This window comes from Microcebus murinus, chromosome 18, assembly GCF_040939455.1.
Source record: "Microcebus murinus isolate Inina chromosome 18, M.murinus_Inina_mat1.0, whole genome shotgun sequence".
Lineage (NCBI taxonomy): Eukaryota > Metazoa > Chordata > Mammalia > Primates > Cheirogaleidae > Microcebus > Microcebus murinus.
Window position 1 is genome coordinate 49,078,827 of NC_134121.1, and position 13,880 is coordinate 49,092,706.

The 13,880-nt window shown below is 46.3% G+C and overlaps 1 protein-coding gene across 2 annotated transcripts in view; it reads right to left on the reverse strand.

Annotated features, from left to right (window-relative positions):
- Positions 1 to 13,880, reverse strand: part of ERN1 (endoplasmic reticulum to nucleus signaling 1) — an 80,808-nt gene that overhangs the window by 35,283 nt on the left and 31,645 nt on the right. The window lies entirely within an intron of this gene.

A 13,880-nucleotide genomic window follows, 5' to 3' on the forward strand; every position in this document is an offset into this window, starting at 1 on the left:
TGCCACGGCACTCTAGCCCAGGCAACACAATGAGACTCTGTCTCAAAAAAAAAAAAGAAACTTGCATATAACTTGGGGGACAGACATGGAAGGAAGAACCAGGGGCTACCCACAGTGAACAAGGGGTGATGGCATTATTATCTGACATTTCTAAAACCCAAATCTTTACCTTGTCAGATACCTGGAGTTGTACTAGATATTCCTATTAGGAAAAGCAAAACTGAGACTAAGAACTGATTTTGATTGGATGGTAAATGGACACAGCTTTCGAGTAGTACATGGCAATCCTACAGCCTTAAGCATTTATTACCTTTGATCCATTCATTGTATTTCTATAAAATCTAGTTTAAAGATAAAATATAAAAAATGCTTTTTTTTTTTTTTTTTTTTTTTGAGACAGAGTCTCGCTTGTTGCCCAGGCTAGAGTGAGTGCCGTGGCTGCAGCCTAGCTCACAGCAACCTCAAACTCCTGGGCTCAAGCAATCCTGCTGCCTCAGCCTCCCGAGTAGCTGGGACTACAGGCATGCGCCACCATGCCCGGCTAATTTTATATATATATTAGTTGGCCAATTAATTTCTTTCTATTTATAGTAGAGACGGGGTCTCGCTCTTGCTCAGGCTGGTTTCGAACTCCTGACCTCGAGCAATCCGCCCGCCTCAGCCTCCCAGAGTGCTAGGATTACAGGCGTGAGCCACCGCGCCCGGCTCTAAAAAATGCTTTTTTGTACAAAGATGCTTACAATAGCATCACAAATGACCTAACTATTCAATAACACAGTTATGGCAGAAAATTAAGGCTTCTAAAATGGCTAAGAAAGTTTAAAAACATATACAAGTAACATCATGCTATTATGTTCAGGACAAACGACAACATCGTACACAGAGTATTAATGCAACTATGGGAAAAATCTTCAATGCACATGGAAAAAACTAGATGGAAAGACGAAAAATGCTAATTGTAAGTTATCTTTGCTGGAAATATAAATGGCTCTCCCACCTTTTCTATATTTCTCAAAATTCCTACAAAGGCAGACATTACTTTGTAAATTGTAAGTTTTTTCTTAAAGCAGCAGTTAGTGGCAGGATTTCTCCTCCCCAGATTCTCCTGGGCACGAAGGCAGAGGAATCACCTGATTCCGGGGGCGGACGGCGGTGGCCGTGAGAGGGCACGAACACTAACACTGCAGCACTGTGAGGTGACGGATCTAAAGTCCACAAGCATGACACTCACAGCGATGAGGTAGTTCCAGCAACCAAAACCCCATGCGCTAGACAGCCACGCCATACACAGCTTCAGAGCTGGGGGCAAGGACGGCAAATATTCTCATGTGATTTTGTACACACTGTTCCAGACCCTGCGGGCTCTGCTTACAGTGACAGACGGCCGTCCAATCCTCCTACTCACTTGGGATTCTCGGATGAAGGAAAATCTTTCAAGCCTGATCATATGTTGGCTTCCCTTTAAAAGCCCAGCTCCTACACAAAGGCATACAGAGTTCACAACAACAGAAGTACACACACCATATGTGGTCTGCGGGTAGCAAACAAACAATTCACTAAACCAAAAACACTTTAGGAAACAGGAAGAACTTTCAGTGGTGAGCATGTGTTTATCTTTCCCATTAATCACCTCTCGGTAAGCTCTCACAAACAGACTGATGCAAGAGACAGGAAATAAAGGTGCACGACACGCATACTACTGAAACACAAACTCTTCGAGCTGCAATTACAACCCAGTTATTTCAACGCAGCCCTGAAGCCATGCAAGCCAGGAAGAGTGAGAATGTCATATTCCAAAGAAACAAAGCAGTAAAAATGGCATCTTTTTTGTTCATCTCAGACACTTACAGGTATCACAGATAAACGCAGATTCAGAGGGCATGGCCAAATCCTAGCAATCCACCAGAAACAAAACATGAGGCCAACATGATTTAAATTCCTGTTCGTAACCTGATCTTTGCTGTGCAGCATTTGCTCAGTCTCAGGGACTCATCTGCAGATGGAGACTGTCCTCTTTTTCTATATCTTATCCACTAGTCACCCGACACTGAGGCCACAGGTCCCAAGATGTGCCCTCAACCAAAAAGGTTCCAATTAAGATACAGGACATCAGCAGGAGACCGGGAAGGATTCCTGGGACAGCTATATCAGTGTTTAAGAACTGTGATTTTTTTTCTAAGCTTAGGAGGAGATAAACTCCAGTTGGAGGACCTTATGGTCACCTTAGCACTCTCTACCTTCTAACTGAGGTGCCTAGAGAAAGGTCCTGCAAGGCTGCAGGCCTGGGAAAAGCACAGTTCTTATGCCAGCTCTGACAGGGGCACGCCAACTGCTGCTCGGCTCCTGAGGTGTAACAATGACCTAGTCTGTATGTAGATAGGTTTCTCCCTAAAAGAATCATTTGCATCCAAGAGTTGCTTTATTTTTAATTTTTATTTTTTTTGAGAGAGTCTCATTTTGTTGTCCAAGCTAGAGTGAGTGCCATGGCATCAGCCTAGCTCACAGCAACCTCAAACTCCTGGGCTCAAGCAATCCTACTGCCTCAGCCTCCCGAGTGGCTGGGACTACAGGCATGCGCCACCATGCCCAGCTAATTTTTTCTATATATATTAGTTGGCCAATTAATTTCTTTCTATTTATAGTAGAGACGGGGTCTTGCTCTTGCTCAGGCTGGTTTTGAACTCCAGACCTCGAGCAATCTGCCCACCTCAGCCTCCCAGAGTGCTAGGAGTACAGGCGTGAGCCACCGAGCCTGGCCTCAAGATTTGCTTTAAAATACTATAGAATTGGTGGGGTGGGGGGAGCAAATAAAACAAAAAATGGCAGCCTGTTGATAACTGTTAAAAGACGGAAAATAGGAATGGGACATATGCTTGAAAGTTGCCACGTTAACAAAAGCTACAGAGAAACATCTTTGGAAAGCCAGAAAAACAAAAAGCATCATCTGAAAATGTGCAATGAAAGATCAACATGGAAAAGTGGTTGTTTTGATTTAATAATGAGAACTGATAGGACATGAGGCAAATTTCTTGCTTAAAAAGAAAGTCTTCAGCCATGTGAAAAGGAACACCGGCCTGCAGGCTGTAAACCAATACCGCTGTGAAATAGGCCACTCCATCTACATGGGGCCTCATAAGGATAAAAGCCAATCTCCCCAAGTTGTTTTACTTTCAGGGAAAAAAAAAAAGCAGGGGAGTAAACTCACAAGTGTAAAAGTGTGTGTTACTCAAGGTAAAGGTGAAGTTACTGGGTAAAGATTGGGGAAATAATGGCTGAAATCGAGGTTTGGTCTCCCAGGATTAACACGGGAAGAAGCAAACCTGCTCACTGCCCTCTGGGAGCAGCTCCTGGTCACCTCCACCCCCCCCCCCTTGTGCCCAGCAGAGCCTGGAATGGCACAAGCTTCATGCCTGGAGAAACCAAGCTCCTGGAGGAGGTCAGGAGACGCTCACTGCTGTGTACTGTGCTAACCGCATCCCCTTGCTAAGCTGAGACAGATGCGACAACACAAATGTCCAAGTCCCTAAGGGTTTGGACATTTCTATCTCCAAAAGCAGTGAATTTTTGTCCCCACTCCCTACTCAACACAGGGAGGAACATTTCCAGCTTCTCCCCCAGAGCGTGCACCCAGCTCACGACTTCAACCATACCACGCTGGGGCGAGTCCAGGCCCCACCTCAAGGCCCCCCTCTGGATCAGCTGCACTTTTCCACTACTCCCCACCACACCTGGACCTCCATGTGCCCAAGTCATGTCCTCCGTCTTTTACCCCAGATTGGGAGAAGTTAACTAATCTCTCTGAGCCTCAATTTCCTCATCAGTAAAGGAACAACAAAAAAAAGCGATAATAACACCTACCTCATGGGGCATCTCTAGGTGGATTATAAATAAGGATTAAATGTTTGTCAAGACTTTAAGTCAGTGCCTTGACAAAGAGTGATCCTTTTAAAAACATAAAGCAGATTATACTTACTGCCACCCAAAAGCCATTGGTGGCTCCTATCTCATACAGTGACAGTGGCCCACAAATCCTACCTAATCCCTCCCTCTCATCCTGTCACCCTCTAACAATCTCCCACTGTGTCCTCTGCACTCTATTCCAGCCACACCAGCCTCCTAGTGTCCAAACTCTGCCAAGCCTGTTCCTGCCTTGGGCCTTTGCATTTGCTGTTCCTTCTGCCCAGGTCTCTGATCAAATGTCACCATCTCGGAGAGATCTTCCATGACCACCTCCTACTCCCCAGGACCTACCCCTCTCTTCCCAGCTTAATTTTCCTTCATGTCACTCCCCACCTCTGAAGTACTAGATGTTTCATTATTTGTTTAATGTCTGATTCTAATTACTGCTAGCTATACGAGGACCGTGATTTACCTTTTTTTGCCTGCTGTATTTCTAGGATCTAAAACAGTACCTGGCACACTGGAGGTGCTTGACTCACTTAGTGGGGCAATACATGTGTTAGTTTCTGTCTTAGTCCATTTGTGTTGCTATAAAGGAATACCTGCGGCTCAGTAATTTACAAAGAAAAGAGGTTTTTCTGGCTCACAGTTCTGCAGGCTACATGGAAGCAGCACCTGCTTCTGGTGAGGACTTCAGGCTGCTTCAGCTCTTGGTGGAAGGGGAAGGGGAGCTGGTATGTGTAGAGATCACATGGAGAGAGAAGAAGCAAAAGAGAGAGGGGAAAGGTGCCAGGCCCTTTTTAATCACTAGCTCTCAGGGGAACTCATAGAGCAAGAACCCACGCATTACCTAGAGGAGGGCACCAAGCCATTCATGAGGATCCACCCCCATGACCCAAACACCTCCCACCAGGCCCCACCTCCAACACTGGGGATCAAATTTCAACATGAGCATTGAGGGTCAAATATCCAAACTATTGCAATTTGCTCCCTACTTCTATTCCTGCCTGGCCTGGGCAGCCAACATTGATCACTTCTGATAATCCAATAGATAAACTCTATCAACCCCCACCCCAGATCCACCTGCAACCCCTATCCCTCCCCCCCAGGCATCTGAGCACCACTGAAGAAAACACTAGTCATTTGTACGCCAGCTGGGCCCCCTAGCATTAGGAGATTCATTTATCTACTTCCTGGTTGGCCTCTGCTCCTCACCCTGCAGCTGGCGTTTCCAACCTTTACTCCTCGCCTCAAGGCCATTCTCTCTCCATAGGTGACTCTACCTTCTGTGTCACAGGGAAAATGAAGGTAAAGGGGTAGTGAGCTCTCTAAAACCTCCTACCCTTCACTTTCCAAGTTTGCCCAACTCCACTCTTCCCTTTGCATTTTTATAAAGGGACAATGCTTTCATCTTCACACTCATGAATTTTTCACACTCACACATGGGGCCCTCAGACAGAACCCTGTCTCCAAGGACCCTCAGCTCCTCCTTTGCCTATAAACATACAAAACCTCTGGGCTCTCTACTCTACGTCTGCACAAGCTCTTTCTCTCCCAAATGCATCTATTTTAAGTGTATAGTTTGATGAATCTTGAAAAACACATACACTCACATAACTACCCTCACCATTAAGATACGGAACATTTCCATCACCCCAAAACATCTTCTCATACTCCTTTGGATTCAATACTCCCCAAACCTACCCCAGACAAGCATTGATAGATTCATTTGGTTTGTAATAAAATTTCACAAATGGGCAGGGCTCAGTGGCTTGAGCTGTAATCCAGCTACTCGAGAGGTGAGATGGGAGGATCACTTGAAACCAGGAACTGGAGGCCAGCCTGGGCAATATAGCAAGACCCTGTCTCTAAAAAGAAATGAAGAAAATTCACTGGGCATGGTGGTGCACACCTATAATCCCAGCTACTCGGAGGCTGAGCCCAGGAGTTCGAGGCTGCAGTGAGCTATGTTTGAGCCATTGTACTCTACCCTGGATGACAGAGCAAGACCACAATCTTTAAAAAAAAAATTTACAAATGGAAATCATACAGTAGGTACTCTTTTATGTCTGACTTCATTCTCCTTATATAATGTTTTTGAAATTCATCCATATTGTTGTTTGTTCTTTTGTTGTTTGCCTATCCATATCATTGTTTGTTTTTGAGACAGAGTCTCACTCTGTTGCCTGAGCCAGAGTGCAGCGGCATCATCATAGCTTACTGCAACCCATGGTTGCTCTTTTTTGTTGCCGAGTAGTATCCCACTGTAAGGACTGATCACAGTTTGTTTATCTACTTACCTGTTGATACACATTTAGTTTGCTTCCATTTTTCAGCCAATGTGAAGAAAGCTGCCATGAACAGTTGTATATAAGTCTATTTGGACCTACTTTCCTCTTTCTTGAGAAAATACTTAAGGGGTGGAGTGGCTAAGTCACACTGCTTACATTTGACTTGACAAGTAACTGCCAAAAGTTCTCAAAAGTGGTTGTACCATTTAACATCCCCGGCAGCAACATGTAAGAGTTACCTATGGAATTTTTTAAATGTTGACTCCTGGGTCCTTCCCCCAGAAAGCTGATTCTGTAGGTACAGCCAGGTGACTCTTCTGCTGAGCCACAGGGACAATCCTGCTCTGAGCCCTCTGGGCCACCCTCTCACCTCTGTGCCTTTCTCCACTCACTGCCTCTGGCCCCCAGATCAATACCGCGCTGTCAAACTCCATCGACCGAATGTAATGAACACCCAGGACCCAGTCCCACTTCCCTGCTTATGGCGTCTTGGGCCGAGGCCACACCCCCAGGACCTGCTCCTCCTCTTAGGGTCCCCACACTGACTGGTGGTCCCTCTTTCCCCAGTCACATGACCTTGAAGACTCAATTGTCCTTAGCTCTCCCCTTCTCTTAATTCTAACTCTCTCCTATTCAATTAGATCCTGAGTCTTGTAAATATTTCTACTAAGATTCACAATAAGAGGATGAAGGGCCCCTCAGGACCATCCCAAGGGTCCCTGAACACAGGCTCGACAGAACATGTGAGAGCACAGGGAAAACATGGGGCGGTAAGTCAGCTAAACAGAAAAACACCTTTGGTGAAGTCAACCAAAATTTAATAATTGTTTCAAACCAGACTTCAGGACTGATGGCCTCCCTCTGGAGGTAGCTCTAGGCAGACTTTCTTCCACGTGGGAAGAATTAAGATCCTTTTGATTACAGAAGCCACAAGAACAGGTTGCTCACTTCACCGGAGCTCAAGGAACCTTGTAAGATCATTCTCTTCTCCTGTTCAGATGAGCACTGATATTTCTGGAACATGCTGCTTCTCCGGTAGAATCTAGATGACCACTGGCTTCACTGCCCACCTCCAGCTCATTCTTCCTGACCCCATCTGCCCACCTTTCTGACCCCCACACATCCAGCGCTTAAATGCAGCTTCTCACCTGTACAACTAAGATGTCATGGCATGGTTGGATATTCTCCAAACCAGTCCCTTCTAAGTGCATCTCTAGTAGTGATTTGAAATGTTCTGAGTTACCCCTTTTGAAAGGTATTAAAAGACTAAAAGACCACAGATGAAATCCTGACTGCCTTATACTCTTTGTAAACCTCCCCATGTGCCAAATATTCAAGGGCCTCTTCCCTGGCTCCCTCTATCCGGAGGAGGTTGACAACCTAACTACTAGTTATTACCTGTTGAGATGTGCCAGACGCATCTCAAAAACAATGTCAGGCACCTACTACCAGCTTGGTTCTCTGTTAAGTGCTGTGTGAGATAAAGAAGGAAGCTTCCAGCTTGGCTTACAAAACTAATGTACATGCACAGTGTATGATGAACTGATAAAACACTTGGTATCCAGGTGAAGCCCAGAGTACTCAGCACAGAAAACCTTCATGAAGGTAGCTGGCCCCAAGCATGGAGATGACAAGACAATATGGGTGAAGAACTGTCACCTTATCTGTGAGAATGAGACACATGCATGGCAAGTGTGATGTGTTCCTACTGGGAAACAATACAAATAAGGCTAGACCATTGGCTGTGACATCAGGGAGGAAAAAAGTCTTGACAACTGTATGACGTGGGCCTAGGCACAGTGGTTCATGTCGGTAACCCCAGCACTTTGGGAGGCCGAGATGGGAGGATGGCTTGAGGCCAGGAGTTCGAGACCAGCCTCAGCAACACAGCAAGAATTTGTCTCTACAATAATAATTTTTTAAAAAATCAGCTGGGCATGATGGTGTGCACTTATAGTCCCAGCTACCCAGGAGGCTGAGGTGGGAGGATCACTTGAGCCCAGGAGTTTGAGGTTACAGTGAGCTATGACTGCACCACTATACTCCAGCCTAGGTGACAGAGCAAGACCCTATCTCTTGAAAAAAAGAAGAAAGAAAGAAAACAAAACAAAACGGTGTGGTATGGTGGACACTATGCACCAACTGGAGGCTTCTGAGAAAAAGAGAAACGTGATACAAGTCGAGCATCCCAAATCTGAAAATCTCAAATGCTCACAATCTGAAACTTGAGCACTGACATGATGCTCAAAGGAAATGCTCACCGGAGCATTTTGGATTTTGGTTCTGAGATGCTTAACTGGTAAGATAATGCAAATGTTCCAAAACATGAAAAAATCTGAACTCTGAAACACTTCTGGTCCCAAGCACTTTGGATAAGATGCTCAGGCTGCACACATCCTCTGAAGGCAGATCAGACAGGTGGGCACCAGGGCACAAAGTGAAGGAAAAGGGGAGGAGGAGGAATCACAAAGGTGAGGCGACACCCAGGTAAGGCAGGACGAGCAAGCATGGACAGAGGAGGGAAGTCGGAGACAGACAGGAGGGAAAAGGCATCACCCAAACTGAGTCCTGACCAGATAAAGGAAGTGACAGGAACGAATGGGTTAAAGATGACATGGAGGTTTTAATCCTGACACAACAGCAAAATCAGAAAGGCATATTCTTGTTCTTGTCTTTTTTTTTTTTTTATGGACTACCAGAAAGGCATATTCTGAATGAGGTAAACAACTGCCATTTTCTCAAGAATGTGGTGAAGGTTCAAAAAAATTACCGGCAGAAACAAAGTCATTCACCCTCCCTTAACTCAAAATTTTCTTTTTTTTCTTTTTTTTCTTTTTTTTTTTTTTTTGAGACAGAGTCTCGCTTTCTTGCCCAGGCTAGAGTGAGTGCCGTGGCGTCAGCCTAGCTCACAGCAACCTCAAACTCCTGGGCTCAAGCGATCCTCCTGCCTCAGCCTCCCGAGTAGCTGGGACTACAGGCACGAGCCACCATGCCCGGCTGATTTTTTTTTATATTATATATATTAGTTGTCCAATTAATTTCTTTCTATTTTTATGGTAGAGACGGGGTCTCGCTCAGGCTGGTTTTGAACTCCTGACCTTGAGCAATCCGCCCGCCTCGGCCTCCCAGAGTGCTAGGATTACAGGCGTGAGCCACCGCGCCCGGCCCTTAACTCAAAATTTTAATCTCCCAAATATGTTTCCTACATTCAAGTGACCCAATTGGGGAATACAACTCCCCAGTGGCAGTTCATTCCTCCCTCCAGAGAGAAGGCACTTCATTAAAGCCTTAAACTCCCATTAAAGTTGGTAGGTCTAAATTTTAAGGTGGAATGTCTCAAACATTCCTCAAAGTTCAGCCTTCATGAGAAGAGCATTTAAAAATGGGCATCTAATCAAAAACCCCTCCAATTCTAAATCTCACCAGAACCGGGGAATGATGCAACACATCTCCTTCAGAGGTAACCTCCACAAGTCACGAAATGTCACATTTGACAAAGACAATCATGTGGAAACACCACAGTAATTGGGAAAACTGCCGGTACTGGAGACAGCTGAATTCTCCCGTGTCTTACTCACCTTCTCCTTGGCAGAAGTAACCCAGGCCGAAAACGCACGCTGAAAACACAATGAACGTTATCACTGGTCACGGAGGAACAGGCGACAATTCAACACTATGGTCTACACCAGGTGCCTGTCAGGATGTCATCGCTCCACAGCATTCATCCTCGAGTAGAGTGCCATCGAACCACACAGACACCAAAGGTGATCACAGGGACAGGTAACTAAGTCACAGCCAAAACTTCACCCACGCACTTCAACAATCACAACTGTGTTTCAATACATGCCCACCAATGCCGCAAAGAATCCCTAGCAGAGCTGAAATCTCCACTACTCGGGTGCTGACTGCTGCTGCGAGAACCTGTCCCCAAGGAGGGAGGTGTCATTCTGAACCACATCTCAGACACGAGGGAGGGCAGTGAGTGGAGCGGCAGGTGAATGAGACTGGCCACGAGCTGGTGCTCGCTGCAGCTGAGTGACGGGGACATGGGGGTTCGTTATACGACATCTCTACATTCTGATGTGTTTCAAATCTTAACAAGTAAAATACAAAAGAAAAAGAGAACCAGCACATTTTCAAGATGCTCAGAAGCAAAACCAGGCTTCTCTCACACCTCCTCTCATAAAGCCGTGTTTTCTGTTCTCCACAACAATGGAGAAGAAATAAACACCTTCATTGTGCTTAAGCAATGAGGTGGAAAGGTAGACGATGCATATCCTAAACCTAGAAAATCCCTCAAGAGAAAACAGGTTAGAACTACTAGCGAAACGTCATCCCTTATCATAATTTTCCCCTTCTCGTGTTTCTGTCACTCCTCTACAGACAGATTTGACTCTTCCAGACGACGTGCACGTCGCTTAAAGGGCAGCAGAGAAAAAACAACTGCAAAAAGCCAAGCGAAACTCAAGATCAGAAACCAGAACTGGAAACGGCCCTGACCATGACATGAGTGGCTGATGACACGTCCTGAGAAGGCAAAGTCAAGTCTCGTCTGTTTCTCAGGACTCCCAGAAGACGTCCAGTCAGAGGGCTTCTGGGCCCGGGTCAGCATTCGGTGCCTCAGACGTTCACTGAGCATCCCGGCTGCCCAGACACCCCACCAAGGAGGCGGAAATCCAGAAGGAAGACAAATGGACAGGAACAGTGCAAGCTAGTAGTGCCAAAACCAAGGCGACAACAAAGCACCCCCAGACCCCAGAAGAGGAAGGGGCTCACCTGCCTGAGGAGCCAGGGAGGTGACCTGGGAAGGGGGTTTTAGCAGATAACCAGGAGCTCGGCCAACGCTGCAGGCTGCTAGTGGAGAGGGAGCATGAGCCGAGGCCCCAGGTCTCTGAGGCCCAGCAAGGAGCCACATGGCTGCAACCAGGACACCTGCAACCAGGGAGGGTGGGAGCCCAGGGAGCTGGAGAGGAAGTGACAGTGGACTGTGAATGGCCTCACACACACGCTGAGGAGCTTGGACTCGCCCCTGTGGACCAGTGCTTCTCAAACTAGCTGTGGGGAAGGAAGGGCCCACTGTTGAAATTTCCAAGCCATCACGGATGACGCCCATTCTCCCTTGCTGTACTTCTCTCCTCGTGCACGGCTAGCGCACACACCAGCACAGGTGGGCAGGCCACACGGGCAGCAGCATCACTAGAGACAACACCAAGAGCATTCCAGCAGGCAGGTGCAGCTTGGTCCAATTCGTTCTTTCGGAGGGTGTGCCTGAGGGCAGTGTGACAGGTGCGTGGGAGGGCTAAGGCGGGCAGCAGGGGTGGTGGACAGCAGGCTCTCATATTAACGTAGCAAACGGATGCCAAGGGCCTGGCTAAGACATGGGCAAGCAGGCCAGAGAGGAGTCAGATTCGGAAGGTCCCTCCCATATCTACACGACAGGACTCTATGCACTGGGGGAGGTGGCAGTGCATCACTGCTTTCTAGACTGGTGGCTGTGACCCTGTTGGCACAGGGAGGAACTGTGGCAAGAGGCACAAGTTTGGAAAGGGACATTCATGTGGGAATAGACTGTTGTCAAATTTCAAATAACTAATTTTGTTCTGACCCTTCTGTCCTAAGCAATCTTCAATATTAACCATTCGAGGTACATCTCAGGAATCTGGGCCCATCTGGCTGGGAATTTATCTTTTTTAAAAATTTCTTTTCTTATTACAACACTCAAGTGGAATTAGAGAGTAGTCTTCTTACATGTCGAGCAGAGTTTTATGACTGGTATAGAATGGTTCCAAATTCAACCCAGTCCTTCATGCTTGTTACTATTGGAAAGGAGACAGAAGAAGGTGGAGTAGGGTTGCTAAAGAATAACCTGTAATTTAATGGAATTTTCAGTGTCAAAAATCAGCAATAACTAGCATGCCAAGGTTAGCCCAAGAGGTCCTAAACCAGCCCTGCAAATCCTAAAGAAAGTCCTTTCAACTCCACCAGGCCAAAGCAAGCTAATCTAAAAACATGGGATGATGGCAACATTTTCAGTTTATATTTGGTCTAAAATTACAGAAATGAAACAGTCAATCCTATTCACTGGTGAGATTTCAGAGAGAGAGAGACTGTGATGCTGCTATAGTTACAAAATCGGGGCTCAGAAAGATCACACCTAAAGTAAAATGAGACAACTCAAATTAATTCCAGAAAACAAATAAAACTCATTTTCACTATTAGGTGTAATTTACCACTAGGTGAAATTTATTTCCATTTCTGGGAACAGCAACACATGTTTGGCTGATGAACAAAACACCTGCCAAACCACTGTGGAAAGAAGAAAAAAAGTACTCCTAGTTTATTGGCTCCCGGAAGTAAACAGTGAGGAAACCATGGAATGGAGTAACAGGTGTAAATTATAAAGACCTCAATTTGATGAGTTAAAGCTATCTGTTTGCATCAGTATCTTCCACTGACTCTGACCCCACTCTGCGACTCAGGCCCCAGCTAGCATCCTCTCTTGCCTGGACTAGTGCAGTAGACTCCCACCTGGTCTCCCAGCCACTTCCTGGCCCAATCAGTTGAGTCCCAACACAGTTATCTATTGATCCTGTCAAGTGGAGGCCAAGTGGCTTAGTCTGCTCAGGCAACCACAGCAAAATACCATAGACTACGGGGCTTAAACCACTAAAATTCATTTCTCACATTTCTGGAGGCTGGAAGTCTGAGATTAGGGCACCAGCACGGCCGGGTTCCGACGAGGCCTCTCTTCCTGGCCTTCAGATGGCCGCCTTCCCACTGTGTTCTCAGAGACAGAGTGAGCTCTGGTCTCTCTCCCTCTTCTCACAAGGACACTAATCCAACCAGAGGGCCCCACCCTCGTGATTATCTCAAAGGCCCCTGCTCCAAATATCATCACGCTGAGGGTTAAAGCTTCAACCTATGAATTTTAGGGTGGTGGTGGAGACACAAATATTCAGTCTAAAACGTCACCCCACTGCTTAGATTTCTCCCATGGCTGAGAAAAAGCCAATGCCCTTCCTTACACTGGCCGCTAGGGCCTATGCCAGTGGTCTCCATGGAGAGGTCACAGTTCCCCAGGAAATGCTCAGGAAATCTGAAGGCATTTTATGGTGGTCACAGAGACGGGGACAATACAGGCACTAAGTGTGGAGGCCAGGGGCTCTAGGTAGCCCTACATAACCCAAGGCTGCCCTGCATCTGCATGCTGCTCTGATATTCTGCCAGACACCCTCACAGGCCAAAAACCTTTACTCAGTATCCTGTGTCTATTATCTGTTTTTCACATAAGCTTAAAAGTGCTTTTGGCATAATACATTAAATTTTCTCAGAATGTAACTACTGCGTAAGTCAGGTAAGACTGTACTTCTGTTTGAAATACGACCCAGAATTGTTCACCACCTTGGAACACAGTCACCACAGGCGTGGGGCTGAACCAGTCACCACGTGTATCCATCTGCAGCAACAGGTGCTGCCTCTGCTCACAGGCGGGGCGTCAGCGTGTGCCCGAGCATTTACATACTCAATTATGTATACGTGATCCAAAATTACTTTCCTATGATTTCAGTTTTAGATTACCAGTTGGGTAACATATCCTTTTTGGAACTGTGTCTATATGTAGGTTACTGTCTATAAATCTTGTTTCAGGACAGTAAGGGGGACATCTTTATAGTAAATATTAAGTAAAGG